Source organism: Alligator mississippiensis, chromosome 11 (genome assembly GCF_030867095.1).
Source record: "Alligator mississippiensis isolate rAllMis1 chromosome 11, rAllMis1, whole genome shotgun sequence".
NCBI lineage: Eukaryota > Metazoa > Chordata > Crocodylia > Alligatoridae > Alligator > Alligator mississippiensis.
In genome coordinates this window covers 59,108,153-59,122,109 of record NC_081834.1, presented here as the reverse complement: position 1 = coordinate 59,122,109, position 13,957 = coordinate 59,108,153, and the positions used below count along the sequence as shown (strand labels likewise).

At 53.3% G+C, this 13,957-nt stretch overlaps 1 non-coding gene across 1 annotated transcript; it reads left to right on the top strand.

Moving 5' to 3' along the window:
- Positions 1-286: 286 nt before the first annotated feature.
- Positions 287-359, top strand: TRNAR-CCU (transfer RNA arginine (anticodon CCU)). Its single transcript has one exon. It is a non-coding gene; the product is annotated as a tRNA-Arg (tRNA).
- Positions 360-13,957: the final 13,598 nt, after the last annotated feature.

The window sequence follows — 13,957 nt, the reverse complement described above, 5'->3', positions numbered from 1 at the left end:
GACAGCCTCTGAATCACAGCGTCCTAGACCCTAAACACTGGAGGCTGCAAGTGGAAGAGGAACCGTGCAAAATACCCTGGTCTGACCCCGTTTGCTCTGCCTTTCAGCATCCGCTGTCTAGCACCGTGTGCCACGGGAGGCTGGGCATGCAGGATATATGGTCTCACCCAGTAAATGGCAGTCCTTATGCAGTGCCAGAAGAAAAGCAATCATTGTCCACCATTGTTTTGAGAACACACGGGCGCAGGCAGGGAACCCCATCCTTTGGGAAACTTGCCACCAAGAAGCCCCAGTGGCCCAATGGATAAGGCACTGGCTTCCTAAGCCAGGGATTGTGGGTTCAAATCCCACCTGGGGTGAAGTTGTTAGTCTTTAAACAAGGCCTGGGTGGGAAGGTATTAAACATGAAGTTCAAAGGCTTCCTTTGTCAGAGAGGATTTCCTAACATCCAATTTAACCTTCCCTTGCTGCACCTTGAGCCCATTGCAACTTCTAGATTCATAGATGTTAGGGTCAGAAGGGACCTCAATAGATCATTGAGTCTGACCCCCTGCATAGGCAGGAAAGAGTGCTGGGTCTAGATGACCCCAGCTAGATGCTCATCTAACCTCCTCTTGCAGACCCCCAGGGTAGGGGAGAGCACCACCTCCCTTGGGAGCCTGTTCCAGACCTTGGCCACTCGAACTGTGATGAAGTTCCTCCTAATGTCCAATCTAAATCTGCTAGCTTGTGGCCATTATTTCTTGTAACCCCCGGGGGCACCTTGGTGAATAAATACTCACCAATTCCCTTCTGTGCCCCTGTGATGAACTTATAGGCAGCCACAAGATCGCCTCTCAACCTTCTCTTGCAGAGGCTGTAAAGGTCCAATTTCTCTAGTCTCTCGTCATAGGGCTTGGTCTGCAAGCCCTTAACCATACGAGTGGCCCTTCTCTGGACCCTCTCCAAGTTATCCGCGTCCCTCTTGAAGTGCGGTGCCCAGAATTGCACGCAGTACTCCAATTGTGGTCTGACCAGCGCCCGATAGAGGGGAAGTATCACCTCCTTGGACCTATTCATCATGCATCTGCTGATGCACGATAAAGTGCCATTGGCTTTTCTGATGGCTTCGTCACACTGCCGACTCATGTTCATCTTGGAGTCCACTAGGACTCCAAGATCCCTTTCCACCTCTGTGCCACCCAGCAGGTCATTCCCTAGGCTGTAGGTGTGCTGGACATTTTTCCTCCCTAGGTGCAGCATTTTGTATTTCTCCTTGTTGAACTGCATCCTGTTGTTTTCTGCCCACTTCTCCAACCTGTCCAGGTCTGCTTGCAGCTGTTCCCTGCCCTCCGGCATGTCCACTTCTCCCCATAGCTTTGTGTCATCTGCAAACTTGGACAGAGTACATTTCACTCCCTCGTCCAAGTCACTGATGAAACAGTATCTAACTTGTTCTGCCATCTGTGGCCACTGCGAGCAGTCCAGTTTTGTGCACCTTGAAACCACCTTGCAGGTAGATAAAGGCTGCTATCAAATTCCTTCTCAGTTTTCACCTTTCCAAACTCAATAAACCCAGTTCCCACAGCCATTTACTCTCTCCAGCTTGTCCACACCCTTTTTGGACAAGCCTCAGGTAGGTGCGTTTGGCAGGGCACTTGTCAGGAGGCATTACAGACCCTGCTTGTCCTGGCTACAATCCTCTGCTGCACCGTTAGATACTGTTTGGAGCGTCTGTTTGGGAGCTGCACCAGACACAGCCGAGCTGAGTGGCCCTGCCCTGCACCAGGATATGCACCATTCAAGGTGCCAGGTAGCCAGGGTTCAAGCAAGCAAGCAAAAATGAATCATGAAAAAATTGTTACAAAATTAATATATTTTTTTCAAAATAATCTTAATCTCCCCCTTGCTGCTTGCTGCCCTCCAGTTCTCTCTCCATCCTCCTCATGACCAGCATTGACCGCCTCCACCACCTCCGTGGGCATCCCTCTGCACCTCTAGGGATTTCAGCCCAGTGTCGTCATGCTGAGGGCCTGCCAGGGCCTCTTTCTGGCTCACACGGGCTGTCAGGCCAGGACTGTTTCCATTACACAGTGTGGAAATGCTGCTCTTAGCAGGGAGCCCCCAGAGCGCCCACATCGCTGGGCTGCAGAAGGACACTCTTTGCTTTCCAGCCTGCTGTTCCCACGCGTCCTGCACTTGCGGCTGCCTAGCGGGTGCTGAGTGCTGTGCTCCGTCCTGACCTCAGTGCTGCTCGTGTCAGCTGCACGCGCACTGGGTGTGCCCTACAGACCCCGAACACAGCAGCAGCGTAGGCAGGGATTTGGTGACTGAGCAACTGGGAGTCCCCATGCTGCCCCTGGCCCGGCCTGAGCCAAGTGCTTTGGAGTCTGAGCTCCAGCTGCCTCCATGGTTTTTGTTTCCAAGCTGACCTAACTCCTACATGTGTACTGAGCTATCCAGGTGCCCCATCGCTGTCCTACTGCCGCACCAAGGGGCTTGTCCTGCTGGGGGTGCTGGCAGTCCTGGTCCCTGGGATCATTGTTCTGCATGTGGTCACCAGGAGGAAGCATCAATGTGACTGAGAGGAGAAGAGATGGGTGCGGGTGGAGGGACTGCCATCCCATCCTGACCTTTCCCCAAACCCCTCACAGCGTTGGAGTGTCACTGAGGCAAAACTGAAAACTTTTCTACCCTGGGCAGAGATTCCAGAGAGTGTCTGCATGTGTGTGTGTATGGACGTGAGAGAGCACATGCATGCATGCACGTGTGTGCATTTCTTGCCTTCTCTAGAGATTCAAAGGCCCTTGCTCCTGCTGCCGCCACCACTCAGTGTCCTTTTGCCGTGGTTGCTGCTGTGGCAGTGTGGGCTCCCCAGGAGCTGCCATTGTGGTGCTTCCTCTAAACCTGCACTTGGAGCTCACTCGCACTTGCCTCCCACTGGTCACACCACTGGACTGACAGACTCGCACACTCAACCCACAGACCGAGGAGCTGGTCTGCCCCACGGCTTTGGCAGTATCACCAACATCAAGATTCAGGCCAAGCTCCTTGTGGCTGAGTCAAGAGCTGGGCCTGGGTGAGCACAGGCCGGGGTCAAGCAGTAAATGCTGCCCAAGGTTTGCAGAAACCATGGAGGCCTGGGGGTGCCTCAGGTTTGGGTGCCCACCTGAGACACTTGATGGAGCCTGTTATTCAAAGGCAGGTGCTCAGCACGTCACCACTCTCACACCCTCTCAGGCTGTGTCCAGTGCAAGTGCGGTATGGGACTGCACACGGTATGGGACTGCACACAGTATGGGACTGCACACAGACTGGACTGTCCACAGCCACCTCAGCCAGCCCCAGCTGCACGTGTGCGCTCTGGCTTTTCCTTCTAGAGTTGCGCAGTGAGTACACGGGGTTGGTGCACAAGGAGATCGGGGCTGCAGTTCCCGGGTTGTGCATTAACATTATGGTCACACATGCAAGAATCCCATATATAATCCTGCTTAAAGGGTGTTGCCACAGCGAGACACAGCGACGCAGAAGTGGAAGGCCCCTGACTCCAGTCCCGGTGAGCACAGGCAGCCACAGAATGGACATTTAGGCAAACAGCCACAATAACATCCACCCCTGCCCTCTCCTCCCCTGCACTGCCACAAAGACCTGTGACCTTGGGGACAGTTTCCCTTGAGAAGAAAACCTCACCAAGCTGTAAAACCTGTATTCTGCCCCAAAGCAGGAGAGACGAGGGCTCCACCAATGCCTTGGACACCTCCAGGGCTAGGATTGTTGGGTAAAAGATGCCTGATGATCCCAGTAAGTGGGACCAGCCACTCCACGGTCCTGGCCAACCTGACCTGGGAGGTCCTTCAGTACCAGTAGGGGCATCAGCCCACCTGGGCCAATCTCCCGCTGCTACATCATGAGCTTCAGTCACCCCTTGCCACACTGGCAGGAGTTAAAGGGGAATGGGCAGTGGGATCTTTGGAAGAGATCTTTAAAGAGGATAGGAAAGAGTGGGGTAATTTGAACCACGCACTGGAGTAGGTCAGTCCCAGGCAAAAGGGATGTGGTGTGCAGGGAAGCTAATACAGACCTGCCTGTGTCAGCCCATCTCCTTACGGGCATCACTACAGGCCAACCCTACTCACGGCAGGAACCTCACTACAAACTGGACAGGAAGAAACCTCACCTCTCCCCCTTCTCTCCCCCAGGGACTCTGCAATCAAAGCTGGAAAATAAGAAAGGTGAGTGTCTGAGGCCAGTTTTGTGTGTTACCATGAGGACGATTCCCAGGGACACGACACGGTGACATCTCGCCTCTCTTGTCCTTCTCTCCCCAGCGGCCCTGCAGTCTCAACTGGAGTCTGAGCAAGGTGAGTGCTGGACACATGGGATGTGTCAAACCATTTCTGTGCCAGTTTCTAACAAAAAAAAAAAAAAAAGGGTGATTGGAAACAGGTTGCAGCTGAAGGAGACAAGAGCTCGGACCTGAGCTGAAGGGAGGCCCTGACTCCATGTCACACCCCACACAGGACAGGGACCCCCTCACTCGCCCCAGGGACACGGCTGCACCTGCCAGTCCTAGGGGAAGTTCTGCTGAACCCTTGTCCAGACGCAGAAGAAAGGTGCTTTCCTCAGTCCCATTCACTCAGTCAGGCCAGCTCTGCTCTATGCATGCTTGGCCATGCAGGAGAGAGAGCCAAAAGTGTTTGCTTTATCGTAGCCATCAATATAGGGGTGTCTCCATTCCCATTGCAGACCCCAGCAGTGTGCAGAAGGGCTGCTTCTGCTGACACAGGCCAGCTCTAATGGGGAAGGGCCAGTGTCTTCATCAGCACTGCGGCTGTTACAGAAGGGCTCCCTGAGCCCATAGCCCTGAACAGCCCTCACCCTGCCTGGTCCACATCACTGCAGGAGACTGGGAGACCCGACCAGGACTTAGAAGGATCCCTCCTTGCATGGGATCCCCTGGGCTCTGGCCCTTCCATGGCCTGCAGTGGCGTAAGGGGCAACCCTTTACCCTGAAACATGCAGTCAACCTTGCAGTCAGCCCTGGTCAGTGCAGGACGGGCCTGCAGTTCGGAGTCCAGGGATCAAGTTATTAAAGATGACGTAGACATTTCCTTTCCCCACGGTGTCACGGCAGAGCAAACTTCAAGGAATTCAAGTACTTTAATAGCATTTCCAGCCTCTAACATGGTAGATCTTCATTTCAGGTTGCCTTGAACTTTCCTAGATATGTAACACTGAGGCTGGAGCTGACTATATTCCCCCAAACACACGCTCCTTGTAATGTGCTTTCCTCATGAGTTCCCAATCCCAGCTACATCTCAGCATAGTTGAACTGGGAGGACATTTTGTTTGAAGACCCGTGTGTCCTGTCAGCCAAGGGAACAGGAAGGAAGAAACCCTGAATGTGTGACGAGCTTTAGATAAAGCACCCCCACCGCCCTTTTGAAGCATGGCGGTTCCAGGCGCTTCAATTAGAGTGACCCTTTGAGCCACTCGAATTAAAGTGCCCCCACCCCCGGGGACATGTATAGATGCCCTTGGGGACTGCAAAGAGTCCAGGTGCTGCCTCTGGCTCTCAGCACCTCCACAGGGTGCAGATTCGGTGTCTAGCCCCCAGGCCTGAGAGCTGAACACAACTTGTCTACTTCTGTGTCACCATCTGTTCTCAGTGGTGTTACAGTGGTGTTGTAGTCACCATGGTGCGAGACTTAGGTGAGAGGTGAGGAATTGTGGGAGGGGGTGATTTCTTTTATTGGACCAGCTCCATAGCTTGGATCCAGTTAAACAAATTTTTGAACACAGGACTTTGTTCTTCAGCTGCCCTTTATCCCAACTGTGCAGTTCATTCAATAAGAGAGATCACCCCATCCTCAAAAAGTCTTCGCCACTCGCATACGTGTTTAGTAGATGGCAGTTCACACTTAGCTCCTGTATTGGCAGACAGGGAGATGCTGCTGCCCTTGTCTGGGATGGACGCAGGGGAACCTCATGGGCTCTACATTAATTTTCTTTTTCTTACTTTGCAGGAAGATACAGGACACTGGGAGGTAAATGCCCTTTTACTGGCTCTACTGACACCAACATCATTGAAAATACCCTACAAATCAAACCATTCCCTCCCCACCTCCAGAGAGGCCCTGTACCAGGACAGTGCTGGAGGAATGGGGTCCCACCTTAGGGAGGCTCCTGGCCCCACGCCTGACTCCAGTGCCCTCCATTGGGCAGGCCTGGGCCCGGGGCCCCTGTTGCCTTCTGCACGCAGCACATGCAGGGTCAGGCCCATGTGCTGTCCTGGGGCATCCATTCTTCCGTTCGATTGTCGTTCCTGTTACCTGTTGAGTTATTTGTATTCTACGTTCACCTCGTTTTCTGAAACAAGCAAGCTTCTTCCACCTGCGCCAGAACCATCTAAGGGCGTAAGTAAAATCTCTTTGAAACCATTAAGCTGTCCTGCCTCTCCATCCACACGCCTGCCCAACCGATCCCATTTTGCTTAACAAACCCCGATTTCTGGCCCGGCTGGTCCGCCTCCCAGGACAGCCCCGAGATGGATCTGGGGGGCGTCAGGCTGGGTATAATGGGTAGGAGCTGCAGGTGGGTCTGGCAGGGGTGACCAGCTGCAAAAAACAGGGGTAGGAGCTGCAGCTGGCCCCGGGGCATTGGGCTGGGTATAAAGGGGACAGGAGCTGCGGCTGGCTCTGGGGCATTGGGCTGGGCGTAAGGAGGACAGGAGCTGTGGCTGGTTCTGGGGGTGTAAGGCTAGGTATAACGGGGACAGAAGCTGCGGCTGGCTGTGGGGGTGTCAGGCTGGGTATAGTGGGGATAGGAGAGGTGGCTGGCCTTTGGGGCAGACGTTGGCCTAGGTGTAAGAAGGGGCAATGGTCTCAGGTTGTATCCAGCCAAGTTTAGGTTAGATCAGAGGAAAAGCTCAGGAGGCGGGTAGTAAAGCACAGGAACAGGCTCCCACAGAGGCTCTCTAATCTCCATCCTTGGAGGTTTTGAAGCCCCGGCTAGAAAAAGCCTTGGCTGGGATGATGTAGTTGGGGCGGGCGCCCCTGGTGCCCAGCGCAAGGCAGGGCGTCCAGGCAGAGGTGCTCTGTGCCCTGCCCTGGGCTCAGCCCCTCTTGCCCTTTCCCCATCCAGCTTTTCTGCTTCCCCTTCTCTTCTCCCCGTGGGGGGCAGAGATGTGGCGGTGGAGCTGAAGACCGACCTCAGGTGGGTGAGCGCTTGCTAGGGTGCAGGAGGGCACCCAGGTGTCTGGGTTCCCAGATCCCCCGCGTAACCCTCCAGCCCCTGCCAGAGCAAGGGGAGCTCAGGGGTCCAGGCTCCTGGCCTGCCCCCGACTCCCTCTCCCAGAGCAGGGAGATAACTCAGGCCCCCTGGCTCTGCTGCCTGGTGCAATCTCCCAGGATGCTTTGGGCTGGGGCAGGACACCTGGGGTGGGTGAGGACTCACGCTGGGCTGGTGCCCACTGGCTTGAGGAAAGCCCATGCAGATTAGGGGCCCCATGGGGATGGCAGGGCACGGACAGCTGTGGCTGCCCTCGATGGGCACCAAGGTCGCAGCTCCCACCCCTGGACTCCCGGGTCCCAGGCCCAGCTCGTGTAGCGGTTGGGGGTTGCACGCTTCCATGAGTGGCTGCATACGTCCGAAGGGCGACAGAGCTCCCATTCGCCTGGTCCTCTGGAGCAAGATCCCCGGTGATCTCCAGGACACTGTTATTGGTCACCCTTGTGGCAAAAATGTCTCATGATCTCACTACACAAAAGGCCTCACAGCTGAGAACTGCAAATTGTTTCTTTTTCTCTTCTTTCTTCCTGCATTAGATAATCAGCAGCATAATAAGGAACAGTCCGAACAAATGTTTGGTTTGCGATAAGGCTGATTCCTGTGGGAACACAAAGATTAGTTACTGCCTGCTTTGCACATAAATTTTGCAACCCTTGTTACTTGCCCGTTTTAGGACTACGCACGTACTAAATTTTGCAGGAAACTGTAGCCAATCACAGATTGCCACAATGGAATCTTGTTCATGAGAGGTATAAAAATGTAACTTCGGGCGTGGCTAGGGGTCGACTCATTGAACTCCCTTGTCGATCTGTTTGCAAACAATAAACTCGAGTTGGACCTGGCCTGAGTGTGTGTGACTCTCTCCTTGAGGTAAATTGGAAAAGCCTCCAGGGGCACGAAACTAGCTGTTTGTGCAACACCCTGAAAATCTGCAGCCTCTTCCACTCACCCGAGATCTATACCACCATCTTCTCCCACTGACAATGCTTGTTTTGCAAGTCCAGGCACCTCCTTGGGCAGAGCCAAGCTGCTCTTGGAAATATTCCTTCAGAGGCAGTGCTTAGTTTCATGATCCTTGCACCTCTTTGTACTCCTGACTCGTGTTCCTCTTTAGGCTGCTGCTTGTGGTGCAAAAACTGCAGCCAGGACTGCCGGGCAGCTTGGCAGCGGGCTTGCAGAACAGCAGCCACCCAACGTACCCTGTCCAGTGCCTGTATGAGTGTGCATGCACACGGGCGCAAGCTGGTACTTAGTTCTTGTTAGGATGCTGAACACTTGCATTTTCCCGCCCTGTGTCTCTTGCATATTCCCGCCTTTTTTCTGCTGACTTCTTGCAGCTCGTGCACTACTTGCTAATGCTTGCTTTTTCCCGCCAGTTTTGCAATCTGCTCTTTCTAGTGCCCTTTTCCCATGTTGAGCTGAGCTGAACCTAGTTCGCAGTGCTCTGCGCGGTGCGTGTGCGGTGGCTGCACCCGTCCGAAGTTGCCTCCACTCTAATAGGGTTTTCCCTTGCTCTGCTCTGGTTAACGGGTATCAGGATCCCACGGGCAATTGCTTTGTCAGATTCCCTAGTCGTTGGGCCTCACGTGGGGTTGAGGTTTAACACTTCTGTCTGCTGGTGTCGCAGCATGGAGATCTGGTCTGTCCACAATGTCTATTGGGAGTCTGAAAACGACGCTGGCTATCCAAAAATATTGGATTGTGGGGTTGTATCTTTGGGGTATTTTTGAGTTGAACCTGAGCTGGGGCTCTTGTTACGTCTCCCACCACGTACTGCAGGAACGATCCTACAGAGCACAGTGCCTGGCAGCGGTGGAGAATGAGCATGGGAAGCCTTTGCATAATATTGAGTGTATGCTTCAGAGGAAATGACTCTCCATGCGGAAACCAAAACTCATAATAAAATACAAGCCAGATGTTTGGCTACTTATATGGGTGATCTTACTTAGAGGGACAAAGCTGTAGGAGACAGTCCAGCTTGGAGCAGCATCTTGCTTAGCCCTGTTGTTAACAGGACAGGAGCATGTGTTCACAAGAACTGTTCATAACCACATCGCTATCCAAGGGACCGGGATGGTGTACTGCTGGAGCCCCATTTCTGGGTACTAAACTGAAGGCTGCATTAGAGCTGCCATAACCTTGAGCCCTGCCAGAAGAGAAGGGCAGTGCCTGGCGTGTTGGTCATCATGTAAAAACATGGCAGGGACAGCTCCCGCCCCTGAGTCTTGCTGTGCCATGAGTGCACAGGCCCACAGTGGGGAAAGCTGGAGTCTTGCTGCATCCAGGGATCTCTGGAAAACTGTGCCTTAGACACAGAGCTGCTCCCTAGTGCACCACATTGCACGTGGCGTATCCCTCCAGGGTCCGGCCTGTGCTCCATCTGGGGCAGACGCCCAGTGAGCAGTCCCTTGCCTCTTTCAGGAACTTGCAGACTGTCACTGTGCTTGGTCCTGGCTGTGCAGGGCGGAGGAACGATGACTGCACGACCCTTCTCGCCTCGCCCAAGCTGGGAACAGCCGGGGTCTGGCACTACATTGGCAGCAGCCTCTGAGATGCTGCTTTGGCTCTATGCTGCTGGGTTTTGTGAAACCAGGTCCTTGCACTGCAAGCTCCTGTAGGGTAGGAACTATCTCTGCTCTGCATTTGTATATCTAGGGCAATAGTGTCCTGGTCGGTGACTGCAGCTTTCGAGCAATACCCGGTGCAGATGAAGGAGGATGCTAGTGGTGTGAGACTTGCATATCACCCCCAGTGAACTCCTTGAGGGGAGTCTCTCTATTTGGCAACCCCAACTTGGACTTCAAAGTTGTGAAGTGTGGCAGCAGGGAAGTCTGCATCTCAAAAGTGGCCTCAAGTGTTTCGCAGCACAGTCAATGTCGGTGCAAGGGAAACATCTAGCTGTTCCTTTGCATCAGCCAGGGAGTTGTCTACAGGCTAACACTGAACTGCAGTTAGTTATAAGCACACAAAACAGAAAGCTGGCTGAGGTTCCTTTGAACCGTGTCCCTAAATGCATCCTTGGGCAATACAGTGCATCCCTGTGAGCTTTGCTGTTCTTAAAAAGGCTTGGAGGTAGCTGGGAAATATTGGCCTCCTTGCACTGGATCCGGTGGCATTGCCCACGCCATTGAGGTGGGGGCGGGGCAGGTCCCCAAACGATCCCTACCACCTCCTGTGCAGAACTGCTCCTTCTACCCCATGCCCCCAGCAGAGGATGACGATGCTGCCAGGGTTACCCTGGGAGAGCATCAACCATGACCCATGCCAGGCACCTGGCTCTTTCATGACAGGGGGTGCTGTAGACCTAGCCTCCAGCATGCCCCACCCCACAAGCAGCTGCATCTCAGCACTTGGTGCATAATCAACTCCCGATACAGCCTTCTTGAATCGTGTGGCTCAAACCAGGACACAGGACCCCAGGGGAGGCCTCAGCAATGCTGAACAGAGCAGGAGATTCATTGCATCTGTTGCTAATTGGCAATACCTCTGACATTTCAGTTGACTGAAGGTCATTGAGTGGCCTGTAGTTACCCGGGTCCTCCCTCCTGCCCTTCGTGTGGATGGGCGCAACACTGGCCCTCTTCCAGTCCTCAGGGACTTCTCCAGAGCGTCACGAGTTGTGGAAGAGTTTCACCAAGGGGTCCTCAATGACTTCGGCCAGCTCCTTCAGCACTCTTGGATGAAGATCATCTGGTCCCACTGACCTGTCCATGTCTAATATTTTTAGTTGATCACACGCCAATTCTACGGCAATAGTAGGAAGGCAGTTATTCCTGCCATGCTCATCCTGTACTCCACCTGGCGCTGTTTTCCCCTTGGTCCAGTGAAAGACTGAGGCGAAGTAGTCATTCAGGAGTTCAGCTTGCTCCTGGGTGCTGGTAACCAGCTCTCCTGTGTTGTTGAGGAATGGCCCCACACTCCCATGTTTTCCTCCTGTTCCCCATGTACCTAAAGAAGGACTTCTGGTTGTCCGTGATTTCTGTTGCTAATCTAAGTTTGGTTACCACTTTAGCCTTTCTTATCTGTTCCCTACATATGCGGCCATCCTTGTTAAATGTTCTCGGATTAAAACAAATGCAAGATCTTCCATGTGCAGGCTGCTTGCCTCACGCACTGTGTCTGCGATTTAGAAATGCATGCATGCGTCTCCTTCTCCGTCACCTGGATGCAGTACTCCAACTGCGGCGTGCCCAGCGCCGCATAGAGGGGAAGGATCACCTCCCTGGACCTGCTTGTGATGCATCTGTAGATGAACAACAAGGTGCGATTAGCCTTGCTGGCCACTTCCTCGCATTGGTGGCTCATGTCTGTCCTGGAGTCAACGATGACTCCCAGATCCCTTTCTGCAACCATGTTGGCAAGAGGGGTGATTCCCAGCCTATAGGTGTGCTGCTGGCTCATTTGCCCTGCATTTGTCTGTGTTGAATCCCAGCCTAGTCTCATGCCCCCACCTCTGCAACCTGTCCAGAGCTAGCTGGATTCTGTTCCTCCCCTCCAGCGTGCCCAACTCGCTCCACAAAAATGCCACACGACAAGGACGGGATTCAAACCCATGCATGCAGTACACAATGGATTAGTAGTACATTGCCTTAACCACTCAGCCACCTTGTCATGTCTGTTACAACTCCCACCACAAAAAAAATATCTTTCTCAATACCAAAAAACCGCACCTGTGCTGGAAGGTCTTGGGCGATTCCTGCAGTATTGAAGTGGCTGAGTCATATGCTGGATCATGAGAAGGGTTGGCCCTCACCAAACCACTGGGCATCAAAATGTTGGGGGCGGGGGTGGAAAGAACAGGTGCAGTCAGTACTTTAATGTTATTCATGTGTGTGGCCTCTCTTATTCCCTTATTGCTCCTTTGAGACTAGCTTTGGATTTAGCACCAATGGATCCCCCTGCAGCAATTCATGGTGCAATTATTTGTCTCTTTTCTCTTTCTTCTTCAGGGCGCGCTGGACAGGTGCTCTCAAATTCAGCCCAAGCTGATCTTCTCGGGTGAAGCTGTCGTTTACAACGGCAAAGCGCATAACCGCGCGGGGAAACTACCGAGCGTGCTCAAAGATATTTCATTACGTCGCACGTGAACTCTTGCGGAGTTTGTTCGAAACCTCAAGGGTAAACCACGAGGAAATGGAGTCCAGATTCGGCAACATTACTGAACCCTGAAGATCACAGTCTGCTTTGGACCTAAGTACCCGCACCGAGGGATCCCGCAGGGTTTGGGGCGCAGGCTTGGAGCCCAGTGTAGAGCTGGCCTCTGGGTCCCCCCACATCTTCCTGGACTCATGTCCTCTCCACGCAAAGAAGGAGGAGGGAACTCGCTGGGGCAGGAACATGTTATATGTGTTTCTACTGGCCCGGCAGGTGAAGAGAGATGTTCATTTGGCCAAAATCCACTCTTGTTTATACCCAAGAAGCCTGAGGCTGTCTGGGGGTGTGTGGGCTCACCGGACAGCAAACCATGGCCCGTTGGAGAGAAGATGATTCATAGATTCATAGATTGTAGAGTCGGAAGGGACCACAATGGATCATCGTGTCCGACCCCCTGCCCCAGCAGGAAAGAGGACCAAGGTCAGATGACCCCAGCCAGGTGACTATCTAGCCTCCTCTTGAAGACCTCCAAGCTAGGTGACAGCACCACCTCTCTTGGGAGCCCATTTCAGATCCTGGCCGCCCTTACTGTGAAACATTTCTTCCTAATATCTAACCTAAATCCACTCTCAACTAGTTTACACCTATTATTCCTAGTTACTCCCTGGGGCGCCTTAGCAAACAGCACTTCCCCTATTCCCCATTGACGTCCACTAATAAATGTATAGGCGGCCAAAAGATCTCCCCTCAGCCGTCTCTTGTGAAGGCTGAAGAGGTTCAGCTCTCTCAACCTCCCCTCGTAGGGTCTATCATGAAGGCCACTAATCATGCGAGCGGCCCTCCTCTGGACCTCTCCAGATTCCCCGCATCCCTCTTGAAGTGCAGAGCCCAAATCTGGACGCAGTACTCCAACTGCGGCCGGAGCAGTGCCGCATAGAGGGGGAGCATCACCTCCCTTGAGCTATTAGTCATGCATCTGCTCAGGCATGACAGGGTGCGATTGGCCTTGTGGATGGCCTCGTTACACTGCCGGCTCATGTTCATCTTGGAGTCAATTATGACTCCAAGATCCCTTTCTGCCTCCGAGCTGCTGAGAAGGACACTCCCCAACCTATAGGTGTGCTGGGGGTCCTTCCCAGGTGGAGTACCTTACATTTATCTTTATTAAAATTGCATCCTATTTCTCTCCGCCCATTGATCCAACCTGTCCAGGTCGGCCTGAATCTGCTCCCTGCCCTCCCGTGTACTAACTTTCCCCTATAACTTGGTATCATCAGCCAACTTGGAGAGAGCGCTCTCCACACCCTTGTCCAAATCGCTGATGAAGATATTAAATAATATCGGTCCGATGACCAAACCCTGCAGGACCCAGTGCCCACCTCCCTCCAGGCCAATAAGGACCCATCCACCACCACTCTGGGTGCGGTCCATAGCCATAGTTTCCTGGTGTAAGCGTCCTTCATATGGAGGCAAAGTTTGGGGAGCACTTCCTGAGGTCAAAAATGTAAACAATGTCATCCCAACAAGCCTCATCCCACAATGTTTCCGAGTCTGTTGGGGAAGTCTGCGCAACCATACAGTTCAGAACGCAACA